Consider the following 27,031-nt stretch of genomic DNA (forward strand, 5'->3'; position numbering starts at 1 on the left):
GAACACTGCGACAGTTGGTTGAGGTGTACACATGCATGCAAGTGTGGTGGTGTGCGTGCATGTGTAGTGCACTCCCTGTGTTGCACGTGATGTCTGGCTCACCTTTGCCTGCTCATGCTGTTGTATGTGTATGGATGGTGCTGGCAGTTGCGATGTGGCTGTGGTATGGCTCATGTGTGCAAGTTGAAATGACATGTGTGTTGCCGATTGTGATGCCATGTCTGAGGTTTGCCAATGCCACTCATGTGCAACTGTCATGTGTGTATGTGTCCATTGTACAGTGCCCTGATGCCTGTGTTTTATTCCTCCCTGTCTGCAGCGTCAACTGATGAAGAGGGCGGAGAAGGTGCTCTGGAGCACAGCGGCGGGGATTGCACCGCCAGCCGGAGACGCAAGGCCTGGCACCCCTCCCAGGTTGTGATCTCGTCGGGGAGTGAGGAGTCCGGTGCCGCGTCCCAGGCCGCAGCTGCCGGGGGGAGGTCCAAGAGGCAGAGGTCGGAGTTGGACTCCTCGGCAGCAGAAGGGGCAGCTGGGACCCCACAGGGCCCAACGGGGAAAGATGGCACGGAGTCATCCAGGTTGGTGGGGGGTTTGGTGGAGGAAGAGGCCGTGCAAGCAACAGAGATGGGGTCTGGAGGTGGGGATTCCACTGGTGCTAGTGGTGCAGTGCAGGACCAGGGACAGGAGGCAGCACAGGTCGCCACGGAGGTGCCTGTGTGCAATCCTGTCCCTGATCCTTTCACTGCATCATCTTGCACCAGCAGGGATGCCTACTGCCTACGTCCAGACCCGTTTTCAGGCAGGGGATGAGCTCACGACAACTGGCCTTCCTCTGCCTGCGGACGTAGCTATCCGGGTCCGGGTTGAGCCTGTCCTGACTGGTGTGGCGTTGCGTCAACAGGCCATGCGAGGTGACCTGCAGTCTTTTCATGAGGAGACTGCACGTCATCTCGAATGGCTCGTTGACCGCGTCGGCCTACTGGGACAGGTCACCCAGGCCGGATTCCTCCGTTTGATGGGGCTTGCTACGACCCCCTCCTCAACTGAACCCCTTATGCGCCAGTCGTCCTCCGTGCCATCTTCCCACCCATCAGTCACCTGGGTGCCCTGTGGTGCTGCCTCTGATGGTGCGGCCAGGCTGGTGGAGGAGGCATCCCTGCCACAGTCGGGAGTCGGACGTCCAGCAGGGGTGGCCACATAAACGACTGCACCCCAGCCAGCGGAGAATGTGCAGGCAGCAGGAGGCAGTGCACGGGCAGAGGCGCAGCAGCAGCAGCAACGTGGTGGGTGCCATGATGGCTCGGGGCCTTCGACATCGGAGGGGCAGGCATCGGCCGGAGGGCAGGAGGACCCAGGACGGGAAGTGTCTTCCGTGTGGCAGCGGTTGGGCCACGCCATAGATGCTGAGCGGCAGCAGGCAGAAGAGGCAGGGCTCACGATGGTCAGGGCGGAGAACTCCATGCGGAGGGCCCTGAGGCGGGCCGAGTGCCTCGAGGCAATCCGCAGGGAGTTTGGGGTGAACATGTGGACGGCCCTGCGGACCCTCGGGGCCATGGAGAAGGACCGCCTCCGGGACATTGAGCAGGAGTTCGATGATGCCCTGGCCCGGAACATCCCGAAGTGCGCCGCCGGACTAGCCCGCTGCCCTTGTAAATAGTTCTGTAGTTAGTGTTAGGTTTCCTTTGGTTAAGCATTTGTTTTGGACCTTTTGGACAATGGGCCACATTTTTGTATATAGTTTATTTTTTTAGGTAGTGTTATTAGATAGGTTTCATTTCTTCGTTTGGGATCATGGACCCTGGATTGTTTATCTGCATATAGTTGACTTTTGGATTTTCATTTTGTTTTATGATTTCCCCATGGAGCAATGGTTTTCGATTTTAATTTTCCATTGTATTTACTTTTGTGGACTGTGACTTTGGACACCTTTCCTTTGCATTATGATTTGTGGTTTTGCATTATTTCACGTACTTGCTGGTTTTTTGTTTTTTTAATTTCCATTAATATTTGTTTATTTTTGATTCAATTTATGTTGCTTTTAATACATATTTTTTCTTCAAAGTTCAATGTGTAGTATCATCTCATTGGTTTCATGCATATCATGATATGGGTTTTGACATTCACTGACACCCATTGGGTGTATGTGAGGGACATGTGTTCATTTCCAAACTTGCAATTGGGGTTCTATCATGTTTTTGCCATTTCTAAGTGGGTGGATGCAATACTCGGGTGGGTGTTTGGCATTTGGAGGCTGACCATAAGGGCCAGAGATCTAGATTGTGGTGACATGTTGGCTGGGGGACATGAGTGGGGGCCTGGTGGAGGCTGCCCCTGCACTGCTGGGGGGTGGGGGTGGTGGTAGAGATGAGTGGGGGCCTGGTGGAGGCTGCCCCTGCAATGCTGGGGGGTGGGGGTGGTGGTAGACATGAGTGGGGGCCTGGTGGAGGCTGCCCCTGCACTGCTGGGGGGTCGGGGTGCAGGGGGACATGAGTGGGGGCCTGGTGGAGGCTGTCCCTGGACTGCTGGGGGGTGGGGGTGGTGGGAGACATGAGTGGGGGCCTGGTGGAGGGTGCCTCTGGTGGCTGGGGGTGGGGATGGTGGTAGACATGAGTGGGGGCCTGGTGGAGGCTGCCCCTGCACTGCTGGGGGGTGGGGGTGATAGGGGGCATGAGTGGGGGCCTAGTGGAGGCTGCCCCTGCACTGCTGGGGGGTGGGGGTAATGGGAGACATGAGTGGGGGCCTGGTGGAGGCTGCCCCTGGTGGCTGGGGGGTAGGGGTGGTGGGAGACATGAGAGGGGGCCTGGTGGAGGCTGCCCCTGGTGGCTGGGGGTTGGGGGTGATGGGAGACATGAGTGGGGGCCTGGTGGAGGGTGCCCCTGGTGGCTGGGGGTGATGGGAGACATGAGTGGGGGCCTGGTGGAGGGTGCCCCTGGTGGCTGGGGGTTGGGGGTGCAGGGAGACATGAGTTGGACATGAGTGGGGGCCTGGTGGAGGGTGCCCCTGGTGGCTGGGGGGTGGGGGTGGTGGTAGACATGAGTGGGGGCCTGGTGGAGGCTGCCCCTGCAGTGCTGGGGGGTGGGGGTGATGGGAGACATGAGTGGGGGCCTGGTGGAGGCTGCCCCTGCACTGCTGGGCGGTGGGGGTGATGGGAGACATGAGTGGGGGCCTGGTGGAGGCTGCCCCTGGTGGCTGGGGGGTGGGGGTGATGGGTGACATGAGTTGGACATGAGTGGGGGCCTGGTGGAGGGTGCCCCTGGTGGCTGGGGGGTGGGGGCGGTGGTAGACATGAGTGGGGGCCTGGTGGAGGGTGCCCCTGGTGGCTGGGGGGTGGGGGTGGTGGGAGACATGAGTGGGGGCCTGGTGGAGGCTGCCCCTGCACTGCTGGGGGGTGGGGGTGCAGGGGGACATGTGTGGGGGCCTTTTGGAGGCTGCCCCTGCACTGCTGGGGGGTGGGGTGGTGGGAGACATGAGTGGGGGCCTGGTGGAGGGTGCCCCTGGTGGCTGGGGGGTGGGTGTGGTGGTAGACATGAGTGGGGGCCTGGTGGAGGCTGCCCCTGCACTGCTGGGGGGTGGGGGTGCAGGGGGACATGAGTGGGGGCCTGGTGGAGGCTGTCTCTGCACTGCTGGGGGGTGGGGGTGATGCGAGACATGAGTGGGGGCCTGGTGGAGGGTGCCCCTGGTGGCTGGGGGGTGGGGGTGATAGGGGACATGAGTGGCGGCCTGGTGGAGGGTGCCCCTGGTGGCTGGGGGCTGGGGGTGGTGGTAGACATGAGTGGGGGCCTGGTGGAGGGTGCCCCTGGTCGCTGGGGGGTGGCGGTGGGGGTGAGGGGAGACATGAGTGGGGGCCTGGTGGAGGCTGCCCCTGCACTGCTTGGGGGTGGGGGTGATGGGAGACATGAGTGGGGGCCTGGTGGAGGGTGCCCCTGCACTGCTGGGGGGTGGGGGTGATAGGGGACATGAGTGGGGACCTGGTGGAGGCTACCCCTGCACTGCTGGGGGGTGGGGGTGGTGGTAGACATGAGTGGGGGCCTGGTGGAGGCTGCCCCTGCACTGCTGGGGGGTGGGGGTGGTGGGAGACATGAGTGGGGGCCTGGTGGAGGGTGCCCCTGCACTGCTGGGGCGTGGGGGTGGTGGGAGACATGAGTGGGGGCCTGGTGGAGGGTGCCCCTGGTGTCTGGGGGGTGGGGGTGGTGGTGACATGTGTGGGGCCTGGTGGAGGCTGCCCCTGCACTGCTGGGGAGTGGGGGTGATAGGGGACATGAATGGGGGCCTGGTGGAGGCTGCCCCTGCACTGCTGGGGGGTGGGGGTGATGGGAGACATGAGTGGGGGCCTGGTGGAGGCTGCCCCTTGTGGCTGGGGGGTGGGGGTGGTGGGAGACATGAGTGGGGGCCTGGTGGAGGCTGCCTCTGGTGGCTGGGGGGTGGGGGTGATGGGAGACATGAGTGGGGGCCTGGTGGAGGGTGCCCCTGGTGGCTGGGGGGTGGGGGTGATGGGAGACATGAGTGGGGGCCTGGTGGAGGGTGCCCCTGGTGGCTGGGGGGTGGGGGTGCAGGGAGACATGGGTTGGACATGAGTGGGGGCCTGGTGGAGGGTGCCCCTGGTGGCTGGGGGGTGGGGGTGGTGGTAGACATGAGTGGGGGCCTGGTGGAGGCTGCCCCTGCACTGCTAGGGGGTGGGGGTGATGGGAGACATGAGTGGGGGCCTGGTGGAGGCTGCCTCTGGTGGCTGGGCGGTGGGGGTGATGGGAGACATGAGTTGGACATGAGTGGGGGCCTGGTGGAGGGTGCCCCTGGTGGCTAGGGGTGGGGGTGGTGGCAGACATGAGTGGGGGCCTTGTGGAGGGTGCCCCTGGTGGCTGGGGGTGGGGGTGATGGGAGACATGAGTGGGGGCCTGGTGGAGGCTGCCCCTGCACTGCTGGGGAGTGGGGGTGATGGGAGACATGAGTGGGGGCCTGGTGGAGGCTGCCCCTGCACTGCCGGGGGGTGGGGGTGATGGGAGACATGAGTGGGGGCCTGGTGGAGGGTGCCCCTGCACTGCTGGGGGGTGGGGGTGGTGGGAGACATGAGTGGGGGCCTGGTGGAGGGTGCCCCTGGTGGCTGGGGGGTGGGGCTGATAGGGGACATGAATGGGGGCCTGGTAGAGGGTGCCCCTGGTGGCTGGGGGGTGGGGGTGGTGGTAGACATGAGTGGGGGCCTGGTGGAGGCTGCTCCTGCACTGCTGGGGGGTGGGGGTGATGGGAGACATGAGTGGGGGCCTGGTGGAGGCTACCCCTGCACTGTTGGGGGGTGGGGGTGATGGGAGACATGAGTGGGGGCCTGGTGGAGGCTGCCCCTGGTGGCTGGGGGTGCAGGGGGACATGCGTTGGTGGGCAGTAGTGCAAGGTGACATGTGGGTAGGCTGGGGGGCATGGCCATGGTGGATGGGGTGCCTGCGGGACATGTGCAGGGTAAGCCCCTGTGGTGTGGGCCACCTGCAGGGGCCGTGGAGGGTGTAGAGGGAACACCTGGGAGGTGTTCCCTCTACACCCCGCTCCCCACGCACCCCTGTAATACACGTACCCTGATGGAATCGCTTGTGATACTTCCCACGCACCCCTGAAATACACGTACCCTGCTGCTTTTGCGTGTGATACTTCCCGCGCACCCCTGGAATACACGTACCCTGATGGAATCGCGTGTGATACTTCCCGCGCACCCCTGAAATACACGTACCCTGCTTATTTTGCGTGTGATACTTGCCGCGCACCCCTGAAATACACGTACCCTGCTGCTTTTGCGTGTGATACTTCCCGCGCACCCCTGGAATACACGTACCCTGCTGTTTTTGCGTGTGATACTTCCCGCGCACCCCTGGAATACACGTACCCTGCTGTTTTTGCGTGTGATACTTCCTGCGCACCCCTGGAATACACGTACCCTGCTGTTTTTGTGTGTGATACTTCCCGCGCACCCCTGGAATACACGTACCCTGCTGTTTTTGCGTGTGATACTTCCCGCGCACCCCTGGAATACACGTACCCTGATGGAATCGCGTGTGATACTTCCCGCGCACCCCTGAAATACACGTACCCTGCTGCTTTTGCGTGTGATACTTCCCGCGCACCCCTGAAATACACGTACCCTGCTGTTTTTGCGTGTGATACTTCCTGCGCACCCCTGGAATACACGTACCCTGCTGTTTTTGTGTGTGATACTTCCCGCGCACCCCTGGAATACACGTGCCCTGATGGAATCGCGTGTGATACTTCCCGCGCACCCCTGGAATACACGTACCCTGATGGAATCGCGTGTGATACTTCCCGCGCACCCCTGAAATACATGTACCCTGCTGCTTTTGCGTGTGATACTTCCCGCGCACCCCTGAAATACACGTACCCTGCTGCTTTTGCGTGTGATACTTCCCGCGCACCCCTGGAATACACGTACCCTGCTGTTTTTGTGTGTGATACTTCCCGCGCACCCCTGGAATACACGTGCCCTAATGGAATCGCGTGTGTTACTTCACACGCACCCCTGATGTACACGTACCCAGGACAATCGCGTGTGGAACTTCCCGCGAACCACTGAAATACACGTTCCCCACTTGGCGTTTGCTGTTTGCCAGCCCTGTGAACTGGTCCAGGGTTAGCGCAGCCCTTTGCGATGATTTGGGGATTTTGAAGGCTTTTCCTTGCGCGAGGGTGTTCTTGGGGGCGTAACTGGCGCTGCTGCAGGGTCGCTGCGCCACTCTGCACCACGGCTGGTTTCGGAGGCTAAAATCCATGAATACGCTGTGCGATGAAAAGGATTTTTTCGCACGCGGCTGGCGCAGTGTATCGCACGGTGACAATGTGCGCCAGCCACGTGAGCCATTTTTGTGTGAATTTCTATGAATTACCCTGCAAGTTACGTTGCTATATTTTACAGTGAAACGTATTTTACCATTCATTTAACATATGGCATGTGTTGTTCCCCTTCAACTATGTTTGAGAATGCCAATGACATCTAGCCATATTTTTGTTTTTCAGCGACTATTTGCTGTCTCACTCCCAATTATTGGTATAATGTGGACGTTTTTTAACATTTCTCATAAAGACAAGGGCTCCTGCATGGAAACACCAGGTAACTAGACCTGGTGTTTCTATTTTGGGTGCCCGCATTCGTAAGGTTATTCGTAAAATTGTTCAAAAGTTTGGAAACCACATTGTTTCCTCAGAAATATGCTGTTATGTAGCCATGTCATTTGAGTTCTCTCATTCAGACCGCGTGTGATAATGTCGGCAGTTCAGTTTCAAAGCAGAGTGCTTGCTCCCAGATAGGGTCCCACGTTTCGTAAATTCCATCCATCAATTAATGACAATCGCACATCAGTAGTAAACTTTTTTTTGCAATTTTACATTTTTGACAGGTGGGAATGCCCTCTGCTTCTGGCCTTAGTCCCGCCTTCCCATTTATTGTATGATTTTTTTTTATATCAAGTTGATCTACATTTAATGTAAAATGAATGTCAAAGATGATATCTATTGTATATCACATGTATATATTTTCATATAAAGTGCTTTTGTAGTTTGATATGATGTTGAGATGATTTGATATAAAGTGAATATAAAGTTTATAAAAAGATGTGGGCTGGGAGTGCTCGTGTGCGCTGCTGCGTGTTGGACGTCGAAGTGAGTTGTGAGTAGATAGACTGCAAATGTTGGGTTTTGTTGTGGTGACGCGTTGATGATGCAGTAGTGGGTTTGGCTTTGTATATATTATTGATAAGCCTTTTAAATTATCTGATATTAATTTTATGGATTTTAATCAGTTTATATTATTTGTATATAAAGTTGGCGGACATTTGATAAGACTTTGAATAATGTTTATATAAACTTTATATTATGTTTACATAAAGTGGGGGTGTATATAAAATGGATATAGTTTAATAATTTCAAGAATGTTTGATATCAATTTCGATAGAAATGCCGGTTTAAGGCTGTGACGGCTTCAGGGGTGGGCTTTACAATCAAATATATAGCTTTTGAAGTGGGTTGGAAAACACAGCGCTTTTTTTTTACTTTACAGGGGCTATTATGGGAAACAGTTTTTATGAACAGCTACAGTTACGATGAGGTGAAAACACCCCCAGGAAGCCCAGAGGGTTCTGAGGATAGTTATACCCCTTATTGTTTTATGGAGAAGGATGATCTGGAGATTGCCCGGGACTTGTGGCGGATTGTGAGACCGGTGAACTCTGCAATGCAAGAACAGGGCCACACTCTCTATCGGCAGAAAACCAGCGCTGACTGTTACGGTTATGGGGGAGTCTGTTGGTGATTGTGCTCAAAACATTAAGGAGCATGTGCCCATAACACTTGCTAATCTGGAAATGGTAACCTGGAATGGCGATAACGTGGTTTTGGAGCAACCATCTGCAAACAATGGGGGGGACTGCGGACAGTGGATATGAATCTTTAGTTTTGCTGCCAGATGCGGCCATGACACCTGAGACTGCTGATGCTCAATTGCGCCAGCAGCAAAAACAGGGGGCCAAGCGTCCCAGCTATCGGACGGCCTGTTAACCGGTGAGTAAATTTTAATTCAAGCATATGTATTTTGTAGGGCATAAGAAGTAGCTATATTTAAAACTATGCATACTTGTTTTGTCTACAGCCTGAAAGTAAGCGTCCCCCAAAATGGCAGTTAACCCCCCTCAATGAGAGGCAATAAAGGCCACACCCCAAAGGGAATGAGACCAGGACCAAGTGCGGTTGAGATTAAAAGGTTTTATCTAAATCGATATAGGGCATGCAAAGGACTCTGCAAACTCCGAGAGCGCTCTGTCTGACAATAGCAAAGACAGTCAGTTATATTACAAATACACGTCATGCATGAGCTAAGCAAAAGGGCCACATAGTCTTGGGGATTGGATGGAAACATCTAGCTACTATGTTATATAGATGCTCGGTGCTCCATGATTGGCGGGGATCCATGTGGTGGCATCACGACGTGCTTGGGTCAGCTTGGCTTGTCGGGGTGGAACTCCAGGGCACTGGCTGTCAACTGAGATTCACCACTTTGGTTCTAGAAACTTGCCCTTGTGGCCTTTCATACACATTAATCACACTCATCTATGCCAGGTTGTTATACAAAACTTCTAACACATTAATCTAATACCTGGGTGGGGAAACAGGAAAGCAGTATACAATAAGAGGCTTCCTACATACATCATCATAAAGTTGTCATTAACAAAGGGTCCAGTCCCATGGGTCCAGGTGTCTTATCAGGGGGCACGGGTCAAGCTACCTTCATCATTTTATCCTGTTTGATGCAGTATATGATGGCTCTGGGGATGTTTGCACAAGGACGGATAACTGTCTTCGTGGTCTGTTGAATTTGGGGTAAACTGGAATACCATTAGGACAGAGGGGGCAAATAGCTGGCACCTCAAAGGCGGCGGGATTTAGGACCAGGTAGCTTGTAATTCACATGGCCTGGCCATGGCAGTACACAGTGGTTGTATGGTGGCCTCTGACATGGGGGAGGTAAATACTTTAACCGGGTCCAGCAGGAATGTGGGGAGGTGAAGCTGTGATGCTCAAACACCAGCAAGCTCCGGCGGGCCTTGGCAGGGTGGAGGGGAGATGACCTTGTAACATTGTGCGAGTCTCTATTCACTGGGCTGCACAAATACCATTAGAGAGGACATATGTTTGGGCTGGGGGCATTAGGTAAATTACGCATTTCTGCCGTTTCCATGGGCTTACATTTCTTGGTTCATAACAATGGAGGTTTTCATTGGCACATATATTACATAACGTTAGTTGGTCTTATGCTTGCAATTCATGAGAAAGGTGAACATATGACAAACGTGAGGTAGTATCAGGTTGGGTATACACTCGGGAGTAAGAATGCATTGTGTTAATCTAACATTTAGGTGGCTCACATGCAATACAACATATTTCATCACATTTTACGCAAGTATTTTGTATATTGCTTTTTCCGTTACCCTTTTTACAATAGCAGCAAACATTAGTAGGTATAGAGTGGATTTTCAAGTGGTCGCGCACTGGGCCTCAGAGCATGAAGGTGTCTCGGGGGACGGCGGGGGTCACCTCGCTTTAATATGAATCACTTGCATTGTACGCTTTAATACTGTTTAACACACATCCTTTAGCAGCATGCATAAGACTGAGAGACTCAAGAGTTTAGCATATATGGTTAACACTTCATCTGGGAGAACGGGGCTGGGGGTCATGAGCACAATATATCACAAGCACGGGGGGTTAGGCGCAGGGTCAGGGCACACATGATAGGGACGACTTTTGTTCTTTCTCAGACCCCAACTACAAGCCCGGTCACTCCTAGGGCAATGATGTACTGCGGAAGGTAAATAATACAGTGTTTGTTATGTTACTTGTTCGCGTCTGGTTGCTCGTGAGAACAAGCCTTCAGCGGATCTGCCATGGGGGGAAGAAGGGGGAAGTGCAGGACTCTCTGTACGCGGTCAAGTAGTGGCCGAGCTGCAGCGTTTGTACGCAGGCCATTCTACTGGGGCCTGGGTTGCGTGTGCTTCAACATGGAGTCTTGTTGTGTTACAAAATGGTGTCTATGTTGCTACACTATGGGCCGTGTGGCCTCACGTGTCGATCCGCAGCCAACCGGCCTCCCGGGCCCAGTTGCATGGGGGGCTGCCAACGAGTCATGAGCCTCACATAGGTGGGCAATGTGGAGGAGAGGGGTCCTAAAGACCTGTCCTCCCATACATTTCCCCCCTTAAGTAACGAATACTGTAACTCACCCAACCTCTGACGTTCTTTCTCATTTGCAACTGCTTCGTCCCACACAGATGTCCCCTTTATTGGCATCCACGCTCTACACACCCCTCTGAGACTTTCCCCCTTCTAGCATACTCATCCGGTGTACAGGTCATATATATGCATCCCCCATCGCCTTCCAAGTCTACCCATACCTCCTTATACTATTATCGTTCCCGAGGCTCTTTTATTGTTGTGTGGTATAACCTATCCACTATGTCCCCATCATAATATAATGGCACCATCCTATATTTGGGTTCAGGATCCTCACCTGTTTGCACTTGTGCCTCCTGCATTATTTGTGCTGCTCCTCTAACATTTCCCATTGTCACCATCATCATTGCACCATTAGGGACTGCTTTTGCGCAGCACCGAAGATCTAGCTGGCACACACAAAAAATCAGGAGTAGAAATACGATGATGGGTATCAGCATTTTTACAGTCAATCCTAGCCAGGATGGTACCCAGGAAAAAAGGTTGTCGAACCAAGATCTCGGGTCCACGCCACCTTCTTTTTTCATCCGTTCCCCCAAATTGTGCACTGCTGCGATAATGTGAGATAGGCTTCTATTTTCTGCATCTGCAGAAGGCACGAATGTGCAGCACGCGCTCCCGATTTTTCGGCAAACACCTCCATCCATCGCCGTTAACAGGTCTAGTTCTGCATTGTCATTAGCCTTAGGGCCCTTAGCTCCACCTTGATCACGTTGAACCCTTCTTCTGTGTCGTTGGCCAATTGGATCAGCTCCCAGCGCATAATTTTCAGCCACTTTGCTTTGGCTCGCGTCTGGATGCTAGGGCCGAGGGAGGCAAAGAATGTTTCAGCTGAGTTGAATAGCCGGTACCTGTCAGGAATTTGTGCCAACAGTTCTATGGAGGCCTTGGATATGTAGTTGGACGACCTCCGCTTTCTTGATATCACACCTTGCGCGTTGTCTGCGGACAGAACATACATTGGTGGTTCGTCTGTTGGTTGTGATTTTTCTCGGCGTTGAGCGGCTTCCAGTCTTTCTCCTCCTTTGATGTGACTCTCCGGGATCACCATCAGGGCAGAGTGCAGCATTGCCAAAGAACATGTGCCCCTCCAGGATTGTGGGAGGTGCAAGTATGCCTGTTTACCGCAGACTCAGTTAGTGTCCATAAGGGCTGCTGTCCCTTTCTTCATATCTGGGATAATGAGCGTTCTATTGCAGTTCTTATTTGTGCCCATGTTGTTTTTCCCCTTGTCAAGGAAGCATAGTTCATATGTAATTTCATGTTGCAGTTTGAACAGTTTTTCTATGGCTGTTACCCATGTTAGCTTTGTTATATGCTTCGTCCAAACTGGTGTGCAGGTTTTCTCAATCCATTGCAGTTTCTCTTCTGGCAATCCTCGTAGCGCTTTTGCATGTTATTACTTCCTCTTTCCACATATTTTCTGAGAACAAAGTTCCTTTAATCACTAAAAACAGTTCTTTTAAACATATCACTCCTTTGGCTCTTGAGTAGCAGGTTTTCTCGTTTTGCAGCATTTCAAAAGATACTGTGTATGCCTGGAAGGTGTTCTTAATTCTGCATAGGGTGAGATGAAGGAGACACTGGGCGTCTGCAAGAGGCAATTCTTTAGGCAGTAGTACCTTAGGTGTGCCTGAGGCGTGGGGGATCAAGGAGCATATCTAACAGCTCTCATTTGTTGTTTGCTTTACGGCGGAGCTCATATCTGCATACCATTTATTTGATTGATGTGGATGCCTAGGTTCCTCTATTGTATCTAGCCCCAGGCCGGAATACTTGTCATATTTCCTACTTCCTACCTCCCTCCTCCTTCTGCTGCTTTTGAGGTACTCTTTCGCATTCCTTGCTGCTTGCACTGTTTTACCCAGTTCACCCGCCGCCCCCCCACTTTTCCCACTCATCTTTCAGTCATTTCTGCATTCTCTTCCTGCATACTTGTGGGGTATTCATGTTCTGTGGATGGATTTACTGTTGGTGAGGGCAGGGTGGTGGTAGTGTCATATAACCATGATAAAACAGAAGGATTACAATCATTTAAACCATAGACACTATATTCAGAAGCATTGTACGGGGAAGTCGGGCGTGGGGTCAGCCTATTGTTGGTGTCATTTGGGTGCTGTGCATGATCAGGGTAAGTGTCATAACCCCATATGAGCTGAAAGCCATCCCAGATTAAATAGGGCCCTTCCTTAACCATCTTTTTCCCTTTTCCCATGTTGGTTCCATTCCCTCCCCCCTCATGCATATCGATAGAGATGAATGTAATAGCCCAATAGAAAATTAATCCAAACATCATTGTAAAGAATATAATTGCGCACACAAACAGACCACACTCTTACGAGTATCTACGCAAATCAAAATTCTTGTTGCCATTTCTATCTGCCCTAACATTATTCAGTGTGGGCTGCCCGTTCGTTGCTTTGGTTTCTCCTATACATTAAAACACAAAAGTGCATTAAGCATCCTCAAGTAATACTTATATATATTATTCTCATTAGATCGACAGAGAGAGAGAGAGACAGAGAGAAAGAGCTTCGTATTGCATTTTCAACTTTATATACATTTTACATGTTGCACAGTTATTTTAATCAGTTTTTCTTTTTATGTGTACCACTATCAAATGATAGGGTGTAACTACATTTTTTGTCTTTATTTATTGTGACACTTCTTCTGCGTCTTGTACTCCTTCGTCCTGTCCTTGTGTGGCATTCTCATAGGCCTTTCGTACGTCGATTAAATGTATCCAATACAAAACAGGGGTGCCCCCTGTCTCCACTGCTGTATGCAATTTTCTTAGAACCCCTCCTGGTGAAAATCAGAGCGACCCAAGACATCAAGGGTATAGAAATGGGAGGACAAACACACAAGACAGCCGCATATGCCGACGATATGATGATGACAATTACAGAACCAAGAAAAATGCTCCCACTTCTCATCCAGCTAATAGACAACTATGGGGACATTTCGGGGCTGAAAATTAATAAGCAGAAAACGACAGTAATGGCACTAGCAGGAAACAAAGAAGAGATCCACAAATTAACAAAAAAACGACAACTACAAACGGCAGAAGAAGGCGTGAGGTATCTAGGAGTGACATTGACACCTAAGATACAAAACTTGTACGCGGGGAACTACACAAACCTCTTAGAAGCCATTAAAAGAGACCTAAACAGATGGAAACCGCTGACAATATCCTGGTGGGGCAGAATAACAGTAATCAAGATGACGATCTTGCCCAGATTGCTCTATTACTTCCAAGCACTCCCCATAAGGATCCCGTCATCTTTCTTCAAGTCACTCGCCAAAATCATCACCAAATACGTATGGCAAAATAAAACTCCAAGACTTTCACAACAGGCACTCACAGCACACAAATCAGATGGAGGAATGGCGCTCCCCCACTTCAGGAAGTACTATGAGGCGGCACAACTATGGGTAATCGACGAATGGATCACGGATACATCAGAAAAATGGTGGGAGGCACAGGATAGAGCTGTCGCAAGATCGAACCTCAGCCACCTCCTGTGGAAGAGTCCTGAGCACAGGCATCAAAACATTAAGATCAGCGAAGTCATGAGCTCTACCATGAAAATCTGGGATAGGGCCACCAAGAGAGAAACCCTAACGATAGACCCGGTCCCGTTCATACCACTGCTCGACAACCCGGACTTCCCCACAGGGATGGCAAAAGGGTCATTCCAGAAATGGAGAGACGTCGACTGCTCAAAAGTGTGAGACATGTTTGTGGGCCAACGGATCAGATCCTTCACGGAATGTCAGGATTTGCTAGGTCTCACAGAGAAAGACAGATACCAGTATGAACAGATCCACCACTGGCTCACAACCCCAAGAATAACGAAGGCCATGACAAAGGATCTCACACTATTCGAGTCATACATACTGACCCAAACTGGAGAAAAGAAATTTGTATCAACTCTCTACAAATTTATTAACGCACAAGAAGAAAATGTTACGTGGCTCTACATGAAAAAATGGGAAACCACCTTGGGAAAACAAATCACGAGGAAGCAGTGGATATATCTGTGGCAAATAATCCCCAAGTGGACCCGGGCAATTCAAACAAGGGAAGCATGGACCAAAGTGATGATTCAATGGCACTATACCCCAGAAAGAATTCTCAAAATGTTCCCCACAGCTCAAGGGAACTGCTGGAGGGGGTGTGACACCACATGCACATGGAGACACATCTGGTGGGACTGTGGGGAACTGCAACCATTTTGGGCGGAAGTAAAACCGCAAATGCAGGAAATGTTCAAGGGAACGGCTAATCTTGCAGAAGAAATATGGATGTGCGGCATGTGGGCCCCCGGAGATAGAACTCTCTCCAAGACACAAAAGCGGAACTTTATAGGGCTCCTAATAGCAGTGTGGCTAGCAATAACACAGAATTGGAAATAAAAGTCCCCCCCAAACACACAAGAATGGCTCCACAGGATATGGACCTATGTAGCAATGGAGAGAATCACATATAACCTCCAAGGGGACAGACAAAGTTTCGCTACAGACTGGGGAGAGGTTAAAAAATTCCTTCAAAGTGACTACATGCTACAGTGGTGCCCACACAACATCCGCATCCTTGACATGTTCACTAGTTAGAACTGTAGCTTACAAGGGACACAAAGGATCTGCAAGGACGCTAACACCGGTTGGGAGGGGGGGGGGGGGAAGGGTGTTTGGGGACAATGTTGAGTCCCGAAGTTAATGTTTAAAAAAATGCCAATAAAAATATATTTAAAAAAAAATGTATCCAATACCTCAGGCCCTTCACCTTCACTGCCGTTGGCGTGCAATACACTACCTCGTACGGGCCGTGAAATCTTGGGGCATTCCACCTACGCACGAAACTCCTTACATACACCATCTCCCCTTGAATTAGCTGACCTGTTGGATTCTCATCTGCAAATTTTATTGCTTCATTTCCTTCCTCGTGTGTAAACAAGGGCGCAAGCTGGTTTGCAATCATACGATGAGAGTCTTCTCATCTCTTGCCGCAGCTGACCCAGCACATGTTCCTTGCGGTGTCCCACAAGGCTCATGCGTATCACCCACGCTCTATAACGTCTTTACGAAACCACTCTTTGATATTCTTGACCATCTGGGTGTCACCTATACAAATTATGCGGATGACACCCAGATACTCATCCCTATCACGGGTGACTACGCAACTGACGTCAAAGCTCTCAATGCAGTTTACACCATCATCCAGGCGTGGATGGCCCACCACGGTCTCTGCCTCAACGACGAGAAGACTGAGCTACTCATCTTAGGCTCCCAATCTAAACTTGCAAAACTTGACAGCAAATATGACGCATTCAACATTGATGGCAACATTATTAAGGTCTCCAACGTTACTAAAACACTTGGAATCTACTTAGACTCCACCCTCTCGCTCACCAGACAAACTAACTCAGTAGCTTCAGCATCGGCTTACACGTGCAAACTAATCACTGCCTGCCGTCCTTTCCTAACTCTGGACAACTGCCTTATCCTTGCCAGAACCCTTATTTTATCCAAAATTGATTACTGTAATGCCCTGTACCTCGGAACTAATCAAAGAAACATCGACAAACTTCAGGTAATCCAGAATAACGCCATTAGGGCTGCTCTCAACATTCCTAGGCGCACCCACATCTCATCCACGAGACGGAACTTGCGATGGCTCTCTATCCCACAGCGTATTGCCTTCAAAACTCTTATCTTAAGTTACAAAGCACAGAACAACGCAACACCAGCCTACTTGTCAGAGCGCTTTACACAACACACAGCCCACAGACCACTAAGAGCTGCGCAAGCACATACACTCATTATTCCCAGCTTTAAACTACAGACTGCCAGAGGCTCAAGCTTCCCGGTATTGGCAGCTAAGCTCTGGAACTCACTACCCAATGACCTCAGGAACGTCCCCTCCCTCCAATCCTTCAAACATAGAACAAAACAATGGCTCTATGAGCAAGACGAAGAGTTGACCACCATGTGGTAATCATCCATTGCATGCTCTACAACCCCACCCACTGTTGTATTTATTGTGACGACTTTCTATGTATGCTTATTTACTATGCAATTTGTAATCTGTCTTTCTGTAAACTTATGTAACCCTTCTAAACATGCGCCCTGATGCCTTTGGGCAGGCTGCGCAATATAAATAAACAAATACAAATACAAATACAAATACGAGCTGCTTTAGTGAGTTTTGTCAAGTACTCATTCACCTATTACAGTGGCACTTCTATGGGCGTCTGAATGTCTGCGGAGTGGGGAGTGTGCTGTGTGCATGCGCCTTCCTATCAAAATTTCGTGTGGTGACAGATGGTGGTCCTTGCTAGGCTGATTTCTCAGCTCAAACAAGGCTATGGGTAAACAGTGCACCTAGTTCTTCTTGAGTGAGAAACACAATTTTGACAACCTCTCTTTCAGGAGGCCGTTGATTTTCTCAACTATGCCATTACTTTGCGGGTGATAAATCGAGCCTAGTTTGTGTTTGATTCCTAACAAAGCTGTTACTTCCTTGAAGAGATCATTGACAAAATGTGTGCCATTGTCGGAGCGAATTACGTCGCAAATTCCCCAGTGCGGTAATACCTCCCTCACCAAGAACTTTGCAGCATATTTGGCATCCGGATGTGCACATGGTTCCGCCTTGACCCATCTTGAGAATGGACAAACCACTACTATCATGTAACGTGACCCATTGCACCTCTCTCCCATGTCTGCATAGTCAATGTGCAGCTCTCTGAAGGGGCCTGTCGGTTTTGGTATTGTTCCCGTAATGTCCTTAGTGTCATTCCTGAATTATATATTTGACAGATGTACATTCCATTGCCATTTTCGAAAGTTGCTCCTGCAGACCTGGGACAAACCAATTCTCCTGTGTTTCTGCAACGATATGTTGTTTTGCATTGTGCGCTGGGAAATGTAGTTGTTGGAAAGCTATTTCTAATAGTTTGATTGGCATTACTACTTTACCTGTGCTGTTTTGACACCATAGGAGGTCTGTTGCTGACTGGCTACCCCCTCTTTTTTCCCACAATTCTTTTTCCTATTTTGTGGCCCCGTCTTGCAGCTCCAATATTTGCGACACGGACATGGCATTATAGCCATCGGGGAGATCCTCTTCTACATGGTTTTGTATTAGGTGCTCACCTGTTCTCTCCTTTATTAAGTAAGAGGCTTCCTTGGCAGCAGCGTCCGCTGCTGCGTTTCCCAAAGAGATCACATCTGTATTGTTTGTATGGGCCTGGCACTTCACTATAGCTACCACGGTGGGGTCTTTTAATGCCTCTATTAGTTTTTTTAGAAGCTCTGCGTGCTGTACAGGTGACCCCTCTGCTCTGTGAAACCCTCTCCGTCCCCATCTTGTCAATCCCCCGTGCACAGTAGTGGTCATGTAGGCTGAGTTTGTGTAGATTGTAACTGCACACACCTTTGCTGCATGCAATGCTTCAATAAGCGCTATTAGTTCTGCAGCTTGTGCTGAGTAATGGGCAGGTAGACGCTGCTGTATTAGTACTTCGTACTCACCTTCTTCGAACCTTACAACAGCTATTCCCACGTGTTTTTCTCCTGTATCTGAATTTATTGATGCTGACCCGTCTATGAAGAATACCTCTCCTTCATCAAGTGCATTTTCACTCACCATGGTGGTTTCTCCCTCCCCACCCCTGTATGTTGCACAATCTTGCGCTTGCATGTCCTCCACAGTGGTTCTGTAATGAATCTGGCAGGGTTCACTGTCTTGCATCTCACTATGTGTATGTTTGCACTGGACAGAATTATCTCATATGCTGTGGCTCTTTCTGTTGTGAGTGTGCTTTTTGACTTTTCCAGGATTGCGAATAGGGAGTGCTCCACGAATAGTGTCACGGAACATCCATCACTATCGTTACACTTTTCTCAATGGCGAAAGCTGCGGCTGCGAGAGATTGCTCGCAAGTAAAGTGTCCTTGCATTACTGCATCCAGTGTGCCATTGTAGTAGGCTAGGGGCTTGTGTCCCAGTGATGCCTTTTGTGTCAGTACTGCTGTCATGAGGGACCCCTTGCAATGTGAGAACAAATAGAACTTGCACTCATAATCTGGGTTTGCGAGTACTGGCGCCCTTGAAATTTGTTCTTTGAGTGATGTGAAAGCATCGCTAGTTCTGCTGACCATTGTATTTCTGTGTTTTCTCTTTGAGCTTCTTTGAGTCTTTGCAGTAATGGCCTGGTGTATGCTGCATAATCTAATATCCATGCTCGGCAGTAGTTACACATGCCGAGAAATGTTTGCATTTCCTTCACTGTTTTTGGTCTTCCTACTGCTGTGATGGCAGCTACCCTGTCTGGTATAATTCTCTTACCGTCTTTTGAAATTAGCTGTCCCAGGTACAACACTTCTCGCTGACAATATTGTAGCTTTCCTTTATCTACCTTGTAACCTTCATGGGCCAGCAATATCAAGAGAGTAATAGAATCTTTCCTGCACTCCTCCGCATTTTTTCCGCAGATCAACAAATCATCCACGTACTGAATAATTGTGCTGTCTGTCTGTTGTCACATTTCCTAGATCTTCGTGTAGAATTCTGCTGAATATGCTTTCGCAGTACCCCTGGGGTAGTCTGCAGTGCTCATACCTTTTTCCTCCCGATGTAAATGCTGTTAGATATCTGCACTCTTCCGCGAGTGGTACTGAGAAGAATGTGTTTTTCAAGTCAACAACTGTGAAGTGAGACGCATCTTTTGGGATGCTGCATAGGATGGATGCAGGGTTGGGGACCAAGGGGAACTCTTTTTGGATAACGTCATTGAGTGGGCGTAGATCTTGGATCATCCTCCACACCCATCCCTTTGCTTTTTTGATAGGGTAGATACAAGTATTGCATGGTGAGTTTGAGGGCACTATTATCCCTTGTGCTAATAATGCGGTGATTGTCTCTTTTATCCCTTCTTCTGCTTCCCGGGACAGGGGGGTACTGTTTTACTCTGGGCTGTGGGGTCCTTGTTTGAGTTTTATCTTAACTGGTGTCACCCCATGTAATAGTCCAACATCATGTGGGCCGGTGGTCCACAGGTCACTCGGCACTGATTGCATCTCATTGTCAAAGAACGAAGGTGGTGCTCCTACCACTGCCATCAGTTGCACTGGCACTTGTCTTGTCTGTATCATGATATCACAGGAGATTTCTATTTCCATTATTATTTCCCCATCACTATCTGAATCTGTGAAGAGGTCTTTATATGATAAATCTCGCAGTGCAATGTCGGCATTGATGCACAGCACTGTGCGCCATTCGCAGCCATGTATGTCCATTGCAATTACTGCTATTCTTTGGGCTGAGACCTAAACTGCATGTAAATCTAATGACATCACAGTTCCGGGTACTATCTCCGGGCGTGCAATTGGATGGAAAACAAATTCTGCAGGCACCCTCCCTTCTAGGCGCTTCAATTCTGGGACCACCCGTGCCAATGTTTTTAACCCCTGGATGAACATATATGGGTCCACTGGTATGCCGCACACTTCTGGCGCTGTTTCTCGTGCATGCACTACCATCATCACTCGCATGGGGCAAATCCCTGTGTTGAGCATACTATTCCTCTCTCTGTAAAGGAGATAGTCATGTTAAGCTTACTGACGAGATCCCTCCCCAATAAGTTAATCAGGGATTGTTCATAGTACAATAGGAGTGCTCTCACTGTTTTACCCCCCACTGTTACATCCAATTTTTCAGGGTAGGGAAATTCGACCACCACCCCAGAGAACCCCTGCGTCTCCAATTTACGATTAGATAGCAGAAACCGGCCCTCGCGTAAACATGATTTTTCGGCTCCTGAATCCACCATAAAAATGAATTGTTTGTTCCCTATCTCCGCCCCTATCAATGGTTCCTCTGCTGCATCGAAGGTCGTCAATAGTACTGGACACGCAAGTGCTCTCTGTGGGCTGTCCTTTGCAGGGTGTCTCATGGTCCCCCCTTGGCTGAAAACATTTCCTGATACCATTGCCACTCCCCATATGGTGCAGGGGCACCATTTGCCATCGTTGCGAAGGGGTTACTCTGTGTGTATGGCATGTGTTCGCGGCCTTGTGGGTGCTGTTAGACATTATGGGCCTCATTACGACCCAGGCGGTAAGGGGTTTACGGCAGCGTAAACAGCGCCGACCCTTACCGCCTGAGTACGAGGTCCCTTAGCGCCATGGAGCTTTTAACACCTGCTTTTAGCAGGTGTTAAAATCCATGGCGCTAAGGGACCATGGAGTTAATTACGCCACCGTAATTTACGGTGGCGTAATTAACGCCTTCCCCACTCCCATTATGCCCTATGGGGCAAAAATGGGAATGGGGAAGGGTAAATGGGGATTGGGGACTTACCGCCCCGCCGACCTCGGAATGGGGCGGTAAGTCCGCCTACCACCATGGCGTAAACGCAGTTTACGCCATGGTGGTAAAGTCACGGCCCAGGCGGTAACTTACCGCCTGGGTCATAATGAGGCCCTATGTGTTTGTTCCCTGCATTGTTCTGGGCACCTTTGTTCTTGCTCTCCTTGCCCTCTTCCCATTGGTAACCCGTATGGGCTCCCTGGGTGTGGGTGGCCGAAATGTTGGTCATCTTGATAATTAATGTTTGGCCTGCTTCTACATTCTCGTGAGAAGTGTCCTCATCTCCCACAGTTCCAACAATTTCCTTGTCCTCCTCTAGGTCCTTGACCCCCATACCTGCCATTTCCTCCATACCCCGGACCACCCCCTCTGCACCCTCTGCACCTCTTCCTCCGCGGGGGCTCCACACTTGCCACTGCGGTCCTCCGTACTGCTCCTGTCCATTCCACTGTGACTGCCCATTGCCAGTCCAATTTGCTGCCATCCTTCCTTGTATCACTACTGATCCCTCCTCCTCCTCCTCCTCTGCATCCCTATCGGTGGGGAGGGCTGCCACAGCTGCAGCGACCTTCACCAGTTTCATCTGAATTAACTTTGCCTCGTCTGCCAACCTTCTCTGTGCTATCTCTTTCTCCCTCTCTTTTATTCTCTTGCAGTGGTGTACTATTATGCTTTGAATTTCGGACCAGCCCTTCGCTTCAATTCCAGCTATTTTGCTGAGTGCTTTCTGAACTTCCTTTGGGAGCCCCCTCTTTATTATAAAGTAAAATAGTGGCATTGATTGATCCCAGGCCGTACCCGTCCCCGCTCTCCAAATCTCCTGCACCCATAAAATGAAATCCATTGCATCTTCCCCATCATTCATTGTGCACTGCATTACTGACTGCAAATCAGGCGTGTCTGGGAATGTGTCTCTCAAAGCGTCCCATATCCTTGCACGCACTGTATTAAAGGAAGCTCCATCATGGAGGTCACAATCTAACGTTATTCCCGGGAAACCAGCCTTTGCCCAGACCCTATCTGCCTGGTCACCCACTGCTGATACCAACAATCTTTTCACATCCCCCACTGCTAATGGCACATCCGCTGTATGCTTCTCGAATGCATATATCCATTTACTTGCTCCTCCTGACAGCTGGGGTAATAATTTTAACAAGTTAGCCTTGTCCATCTGAGCCCAGGGTATGTAATTTGGCCTTCCACCTCCTCTATGTATCAGCGGGAGCTGCAGTTTATTCTTAATTCCTTTCCCAATACTCACCTTCGACCCTTTTCTTCCCAACGTGGCCATTCTTCCCATCCTGTTTCTTAGCCTCCCAGTCCACTCTCCGTCCATGGCCCTCCCCAGAGGTGTCTCATCCAACCTTTTCGACCTTCCCCCTGCTGCCACCCCAGGTCTACCAGCTTCCAGCTCATCTTCCTCTATGTCACACCACAGCTCTTTCATTCCCCCAGTGGCCATTCCTTCCTCCCCTGTGTTTTCTCCCAGCGCATGTGGTTCTAATTCTATTATTCTAGTTGGCTCTTCCTGTATTCGGAATAGTATTTCCCCCTTTTTCCACCCTTTCTCGGAGGACCTGTCAAGTGCTTGTGTCCTTGGCGTTTGCTCTGTTCTTGACATGCTCGTTCCACCCTGTTCACATATGTTCCGTATTCTAGTTAGCTCACTCCGGGCCATTGAGAGTCGGGAACCTAAGTCTTCTGTTAATTTTTCAATATCTACTGTGGGAGTACTTACCTGCCCGCTAGTCCTGGGGTTATCATATGGTGGTGGTGCAGTTGGTCGTGGGGCAGCTGCGGGGGTAGGTGTGGACACATACACAGGATCACTATATCCCTCGGCAGGCACTGGCTTATTTAAGAGGGGGTACAATCGTGTTACCTCTATTGACCCCACTTTTCCCCTACCCTCACCTTCACTCTCGTTTGCCGCCAGGGGAGCGGTGGTAGTGGTGGGCTGTTCTGGCACTATGTCTTTCCTTTTTATTGGTGGCACCTCTTCAAATAGTCTCCATCAATCTAGTATTTCTCTTCTATTATGGAATTGTTTTCCCTTGTATTTTATGAATATACATGTGGCTACCATGTCCAGGACGCATTTGTCAAACGACCCTCCTTGGGGCCAAACCTGGGGAAGCCCTTCTCCATTTAATTCCGTGACCCACTGGTCATGATACTTGGTTATGCGTTCTGCATAGCCTGGTAATTTTTTTCAAATGTGGGCCAGGGGTGTTTCTGCCCCTATGTTATTCTCTCGTTGTTCACCCTCCTGTGTTGCCTGTGTCTTTCACTGTGGCTCACGTGTGTGTGTGTCTTTTAGCACTGACAATTCTAGAATTCAAAAATATTTCTACACAATATCTCTGCCCTGAACCTTACCGGATCACATTTACAATAACCATTTCACATAAACCACTGTTACCATTAATTCCATATTATTGCTTAGAAGTGCAATTTTTCTTTTAACTGATAAAAACATAGCATATTCAACTCACGATAGACATCCAACAAACATTTAACATACAACACATAATAAAGACCCTCCTTTCCCTTGCCCTGTAATTTTCTTTGAACAAGACCCTCTGTCCCTCACCCAGTTAGTCCATTCAACCCTTGAGGTTTATAGAATATTCCCTAATATTAATTCACCCAGAATAAAGAAGAAGAAAAAAAGACGTTTTCTATCTATACACTGTGTCTCTTTCTTCTCAGACACCTTTATTTCTATTTTCCACTGTTTCACTTATTCCCAGTACTAGTCAAGATAGCACTATGCAGCGCCACCTTCTACCCCCTAGCAGAGCTAGGTTCCCGTCTTCCTGTTTTCACCTTATTATCCTAATGGCCATATGCGCAGAAAGAGAATAGTATTAATGTATTATAGTACCAATCGATATACCCCTAAGAAAAGTCCCTTCTTTCCCTCACTCGACCTCGTACACTCTGATCTTTATCCCCCTCCTTTTATTATCACACGCACTTAATACTCACGTGCCCGTCTTGATCCGAGGCTCTCCGGACCCGGTCCGTCCAGGCAGAGCTGCCTCACACTCAATGGTCACCCCCGGCTCCGGCAAGCGGTACTAAGGGTTTTTTGGAGCTGGACCCATACCCTTTCGCCCTTCTGCGTGCACACGTCTAAGCCTACCAGTTGCCGTAGGTGGGCAGCTCTCTTGAGCGGGATTGCCGTGCGTCTCCACTGCGGCCGGGGACGTCTCGTGCCAAAAGGGGACAATAAAGCGAATCACGTCTAAGGGATCACCACTGAATGTAAGCGTCCCCCAAAATGGCAGTTAACCCCACTCAATGACAGGCAATAAAGGACACACCCCAGAAGGGAATGAGACCAGGACCAAGTGCGGTTGAGATTAAAAGGTTTTATCTAAATCGATATAGGGCATGCAAAGGACTCTGCAAACCCCGAGAGCACTCTGTCTGACAATAGCAAAGACAGTCAGTTATATTACAAATACACGTCATGCATGAGCTAAGCTATAGGGGCCACATAGTCTTGGGGATTGGATGGCAACGTCTAGCTACTATGTTATCTATATGCTCGGTGCTCCATGATTGGCAGGGATCCACGTGGTGGCATCACAACGTGCTTGGGTCAGCTGGGCTTGTCAGGGTGGAGCTCCAGGGCTCTGGCTGTCAACGGAGATTCACCACTTTGGTTCTAGAAACTTGCCCTTGTGGCCTTTCATACACATTCATCACACTCATCTATGCCAGGTTGTTATACAAAACTTCTAACAAATTAATTTAATAGCTGGCTGGGGACACAGGAAAGCAGTATACAATAAGAGGCTTTCTCCATACATCATCATAAAGTTGTCATTAACAAAGGGTCCAGTCCCATGGGTCCAGGTGTCTTATCATGGGGCACGGGTCAAGCTACCTTCATCATTTTATCCTGTTTGATGCAGTAAATGATGGCTCTGGGGGATGTTTGCACAAGGATGGATAACTGTCTTCGTGGTCTGTTGACTTTGGGGTAAACTGGAATACCATTAGGTCAGAGGGGGCCAGGGCTGTCACGAGGGGGGTGCAGGGGGGGCAAACTGTCCCGGGCCTCGCACTCGCAGGGAGCCTCACGGCCCCCTCTCCTAAGTGGAAGGCAGCACAGTCTCTCGTGTCCTATATTCACACAGGGGACTGTGCTGCCCGTGCAATGATTTCGCTTTTTGTTGTGAAGCTGTTTGGCTCTGCAACAAACAGCAAAATAATGGGAGACAGCAGGGCTCAGGAGTGAGCTCTGCTGACTCCCGTTATTCAGCTGACAACGTGGACATGCTGACTGACAGGAGAGGGCTCCTCTCCTGTCAGTCAGTGTGTTCATGTTGTCAGTGTGACCACGCTGACTGATGGGAGAGGAGTTCTCTCTTGTCTATCAGTGTGTTCATGTTGTCAGTGTGATCACGCTGACTGAGGGAAGAGGAGTTCTCTCCTGTCAGTCAGTGTGTTCACGTTGCTCAGCATGACCACGCTGACTGACAGGAGAGGAGTTCTCCCTTGTCAGTCAGTGTGTTCATGTTGTCAGCGTGATCACGCTGACTGATGCGAGAGGGCTCCTCTCCTGTCAGTCAGTGTGTTCATGTTGTCAGAGTGATCACGCTGACTGATAGGAGAGGAGTTCTCTCTTGTCAATCAGTGTGTTCATGTTGTCAGCGTGATCGGGCTGACTGATGGGAGAGGAGTTCTCTCTTGTCAGTCAGTGTGTTCACGTTGCTCAGCGTGACCATGCTGACTGATGGGAGAGGACTCCTCTCCTGTCAGTCAGTGTGTTCATGTTGTCAGTGTGATCACGCTAACTTATGGGAGAGGAGTTCTCTCTTGTCAGTGTGTTCACGATGCTCAGCATGACCACACTGACTGACAGGAGAGGGTTCCTCCCCTGTCAGTCAGTGTGTTCATGTTGTCAGTGTGAACACACTGAATGATGGGAGAGGAGTCTCTCTTGTCAGTCAGTGTGTTCATGTTCTCAGCGTGATCACGCTGACTGATGGGAGAGGAGTTCTCTCTTGTCAGGCAGCATGTCTACGTGTCGGCTGCGTGGATGCTTTTTAAGGGTGCATGGAGTTAAGTGTTTATATTTTAAATTAAAAGTGTATATGTGTATTTAAATTCAATTAGTATGTATATGTGTATGTATGAATGCATGCATGCATGTTGGTGTTTGTGTCAATGCTGTGTTTGGTTTTATGTATTCATGCATGCATGGAGTTGTGTAACTGGTGGATGTATGCATGGGTGAAAGTGTTTTTTGTGAGGGTGTGTTCAGCACCACGCCTAAATGTAGCCGCCCTGAGGGCCACTTCATTAAGGGGTGAGTTCATGGCATCAGAGATGCACCTAGGCTAAAATGTCAGGGGGGAAAGGGGACTAACCCTTCAAATCTTGGGAGAGGTGCTAACGTCAGAGGCTGTGAGGAAGGGGCAAACTTCCTTGTGTGGGGGCACCTAACATCTTTCCACATTTCGAATGAGACCATTCTGGTGAAGCTTCAATGTTACAAGCAGCTACCTCTTGCCTTCATTTCTGAAACGTCACACTTAAGGACTGCTGTGAGAATGAGATGTCTCATGTCACAACTTCCCTTCTAATCACTCCCCTAGTATGCAAGTGCTAACCCCACATCACGATTTCAATTACCTAAAAATGTATGGATATGAATGCAGGTACTGACAGTGAAATGACTTCTCATGGCCGTGCTAATCCCTATGGCAATTCTCACCCAGTTCCTGCCCTCCCCACTCAAAACACCTCCTCACTGGAACTCTTTGAGCTAGCTTTAAACATGCCTTGCCATCAAACTTTGCCCTCAATGTGATTGCAAGTGTTTCCTCAAAGGAGTCTTCTGAGAGTTCATGACTTCATTGGA

The sequence above is a fragment of the Ambystoma mexicanum genome, chromosome 6q (genome assembly GCF_040938575.1).
Source record: "Ambystoma mexicanum isolate Mex_15411 chromosome 6q, UKY_AmexF1_1, whole genome shotgun sequence".
In the NCBI taxonomy this organism is placed as follows: Eukaryota; Metazoa; Chordata; class Amphibia; order Caudata; family Ambystomatidae; genus Ambystoma; species Ambystoma mexicanum.